At 40.4% G+C, this 4581-nt stretch overlaps 1 pseudogene; it reads right to left on the reverse strand.

Annotated features, from left to right (window-relative positions):
• Positions 1-1964: 1964 nt before the first annotated feature.
• LOC101591945 lies at positions 1965-2456 on the reverse strand (annotated as a pseudogene).
• Positions 2457-4581: the final 2125 nt, after the last annotated feature.

A 4581-nucleotide genomic window follows, 5' to 3' on the forward strand; every position in this document is an offset into this window, starting at 1 on the left:
ATAGACTGTTCCAACTAAGTGAAACCTTTAGAAAATGAGTGTTTGTTAATGCCAAGGACAGGGAAGTCATTTTAGAAAAAGGACATATAACCCATCTCTGAGTCAGATGAGACAAGGAGGAACTATGCCCATCCAGGAGGATACATATAAAAGCCATGTCCCAGCTTAGTGCTCTGGGAAGGTCTCCCTTGGGAGGCTAAACCTGAGACACAGTGGAGAGAACCAACTTCTGAGTGACACCAGAAGGAGCTATCTCCAAAAGCAGCACACTTATGGGACCAAAACACATTTAGTATGAGGGAGGATCTCAACCTTTTCTCCTAGGTCTAGTTATCATTTAGATGCATAAGAGATCAGTTGTAGACTTTAAAACCTTTACTGTAAAGTGCTATGTAATCTTGTTCAGGCTTTTAACTATCCCTCGTAGACCTTGGACAGACAGTGGTTATTCTGCCAGCTAGAAAATGCTCTTAGAGCAGCTACTACTCTTTGAAGCAGAGGGCAGATTTCCCTAGCTATTCTTTGATGAATCCCCATTGAAGCCTATGGCTGATGGAATGTTGACCACACACACAGCTAGATTCCCTTCTGGAGACTGATCTCTGGTTGTGTGAGCCAATAGAAACTGAACATGGCCAGGGCTACTCTCTGGCGGATACCTAAGGGTGCTTGGTAGAAAATTGGCTCTTGACCACTGCAAGATCTGCACTTACCTATTGTACTTTTTTTCTCCCTTTCAGCTAGTAAACAGAAACTTTCCCTAGGATTTTCAGCAGAACTTAATAAGTCACTCCTTCAGAAATCAGGCTGAGACAGCTTGCAATAGATTACATTGTACAGTGGCTATCAGGGGAATGATTCACATCTGTGCCTTACACGCTAACAAAGAGTAAGAAAGATTTTGTCAGCCTTAAGTTAATATGTTTTTACCAACATGTAAAATGTGATTGCTAGATGATAAATATAAATTTAACTTGTGAGTTCCAAAGATTTAATAGCCTAGTCATCCAAGAAAGGTTGCCCTGGTGACTGGATGGAAGAACACAAGTGTCTTGGAGATTCTTTTGCCCTAGGGCCCAGGGCAAAGTGCTTCCAGTCAATTGTCTCTTGTCTATCTCCCAAGATGATCTGTTTTACAGCACAGCAGGGAAGTGTTCTGTTTCTAACTCAACTTTTTAAAGCAATAATTATATTTCCTTCTGTAAGATAGTCCTGTCACCAAACCATCTGTAACATATTTACCAATATTCAATAAGAGTAAGTGCACGGGTTTGGGAGATTCTTGGGAGACAAAAATCATGCACCAGTTTGAGAGTGGATAGGCTGGTCGGTTCTTGTCTCCCCTCTCTCCAAGAGCATCCACCTGCTCTGGAGTGGTCTATTCATGGGATGCCTTGAGGAGTAATCAATTAGAGGTAAGGTGGAGATGTCCAAAACTCCCTCTTTTTGCATTCCAGATTATGGGACTCTCATAGTCAAAGTCACTCCTTTAGAGTGCTTCATGAAGCACTGGAAGACGTTTGATCCATACATGTTAAAAGAGCCATTTAATCCAAATGGAATGCAGAGGAAAGCATCAATTATGACAAACACTATTTTATAACTAGAAAGATACTGTAAGAAGCAAAATGGTAAAAAAAAAAAAAAAGTCTTATGTTCAGATTTTGTTTGCATTAAGAAATTCATTGTTACCTAGTTTTAAAATGAAGATGTGAGTGACAGGAGAACCAGGCAGTTCAGAGGCCTAAGGCATTCACTGTCCCAGAGCCTAAGGCTGCTGCTTCCTAACCTTTGGAGCCTAAGGCCAAGACGGCCTTAATCACAGCCTCACCCACCATTACTGAAAGTGAGGTTTCCTCTACTTGCTTTTCTAGTCTAAAGGATAGGGTTTTTTTTTTTTTTTTTCATTGCCAACAGATTTATTTTTTAAAGGAATGGATTAAAAGAAAACACATGAGGCACAGAAGTATGGAACAGAAAATAAATACAAATGTAGGCTGTTTTGCAAAATGTTTTATAACCACAACAAACTAGTACAGAGAATACCCTGTACACACAAAAAAGATCGAGGTGTTCCCTTAGCAAGGCTGAAGATTTTCAGTCTCTGTATTTGGAATTCAGGCTGCAGTCCTTGGTTTTGGGTGGATCACTGGATGTGTGGCACAGTCCATGCTTTTAACCAGATTTGAACAGAAGAATGGCCACCTGGCCCAGGTAGAAGTAGATGAAGTGTTTGGTTTCATGTGTCATGTAACTACCGAAGTTCCTCCCCACAATGCAGTGCCGGGGGGGTTGTACTTGTCAAACTCCTTCTTGATGTGGGCCACAATGTCCTTTTCTATGTTATATTTCTCCAGCGCCTGAGTAGCGCACTCCACCGAATCCTGTTGTATCTCTTCTGACATGTCCGCATTTTTGATCACCGCCTTTCGGTCGCACATGGTTACCATGGAGCAGGAGCTGGCTGACTGCAACCGTCTCCTAGAGGAGGTGATGGCACCACTCCGGCAGGCACAGAGATGCTTTAGCTACCGAAGCCGTGGCGCATCTCTAGGATAGGGTTTCTAAATCAACTGTAGTCCAGTCCTCTACAGGGCTACACCCATCCTCAGCTGGGTTTAGGCAAGCTCTTCAAGGACAATAGCCTTTAAAGAAGAAAAAGACAATTTGGAGTTTTCAGAGTTCATGTGTCTTTTTCTTTGTGACCTGAAACAGATAAAGTCAGATCTTAGAAAATCTTTAGATGACCCTGACAAGTACATTGATGTCTTTAGAGGATTTACTCAGACTTATGAACCAGGTTGGGAAGATGTAATGTTGATCTTAAACAGAGCTTTGACTTCTATGAAAAGGCAGGCAGCATTACAAGCTACCACTGCATTTGGAGATGAATATCATATTGTTAATTTTAAACAGCCAAGAAATAGATACTAGTGGAAGTATCTATTCCCACTGGAGCCAAAGTAGTCAGACCCCTGCTGACCTCATAGCCAGGCAGGAGACTGGAAAAGACATTTTCTTTCAAGTGTGTATTCTTGAAAGTCTAAAAAGAACTAAAACTAAGCCTTCTAGCTATTTTAAATTTTAGCTATTTACCAGGAGAAATATGAACACCCCTTTGATTTCTTAGAATGTTTAATAGAGACACTGGTAAGACTTACTTCTTGAGATGCTAATTCAATAGAGGGACAGATTACTCTTACAGATAAGTTCGTCACTCAGTCAGCTCCAGATATTTAAAAAGAGCTACAAAAGATAGTTTTTGCTCCAGACAACTAACTTGATACTTTAGTAAAAACTACTTCCTTAGTGTCCTATAATCAGGACTGGGAGAAAAAAACAAAAAGATAAAAGATGGCTGCCATTATTTTAATCTCAAAACAGACCCTAAATCTGATTTTCTGGGCTCCAAGAAGAACTCAACAATGATGAGATTCATCTGCTGCTGCTCTCAAAAGCCAGGCCAACATAAGAGGGACTGCCTTAAGAGGCCCACAAGCCTTCCCCTGACTGCCAAAGCAGCCACTAGAAGTGAGACTGCAGTCTGAGGTGAAGGCCCCAGAGCTCAGACTCAGCTTCCCAGATGGTCCAGTAGGACTGAAGGGCGCTGGGCCTGCCTCCTCCCTCTGGCCAGACTGTCATCTCTACCTGTCATCTCCACGGAGGAGCCTTGAGTAATCATGATGAGAGGAAATCAGTCCATTGCAGGACATTGGCACAGGTTTCTTTGTCCTTCTCCAACCCTGACTTTCCTTCTAGTCATCATACCTCAATAGAAACACACTTTAGAAGACATCTTGTTGTAGCTGTAACTGAGATACTGCCCTATATTCCAGCTGCTAACTAGTCAAAATTATGTTAAGTTTTCACAAATGGAATATATATTGTAATTCAATTACAAGACTTAAAAAGGTATTTCATGGGTTAAAACAGATCCCCAAGGACAGATAAAATCCTGTCAGTGTAAAAAAAGTTCTAAAGACACTGGCTACACAGTGTCCAATAGCTTTGGGCTTATAGATAGAGACAGGTCTTATATTTTTGACAAAAATCACAGTCACAGTGTTAAAAGGAAAAATCCCTTGGAAGTGCCCCTTGTTTACAATGGGGATCATATCCAAAACACTGACTGGGACATTGGTTTAATCTGACTGCAAGCTGTGTATCTCATGATAAGTGTGTAAGTTACTCTGATTGATTTCTGATATAACTCAAGTATTTCATACTGATAGTAAATACAGTGTGACCTTTCAGATTATATTTCTCAAAAGTAACATTGCCTAATGTTTTATAATATATTGTGTGTGTTCTAATTGGTAAAAATTATTAGACATTTTAAAAATAAAATGTTATGATTTCAGTTAATATTTTATGGGTGTTTTTCAATTAAAAGGCAAAAATATTTCCTTATTCTCTTGTTACAGGCAAATTTTGAGTTCAAAAACATACAAGTAGAGAAAACATTCTCTCAGGCTTTCACAGAGAACACATTGGCCAAGCAATGGCCGTGACTCATCCACATGGCTGACACTGACAAAGGTTCTACAATCTGAGGTACAGGATCTCAGGATAAATCCTGAG

The sequence above is a fragment of the Octodon degus genome, unplaced genomic scaffold, assembly GCF_000260255.1.
Source record: "Octodon degus isolate 3935 unplaced genomic scaffold, OctDeg1.0 scaffold00095, whole genome shotgun sequence".
Classification (NCBI taxonomy): Eukaryota; Metazoa; Chordata; class Mammalia; order Rodentia; family Octodontidae; genus Octodon; species Octodon degus.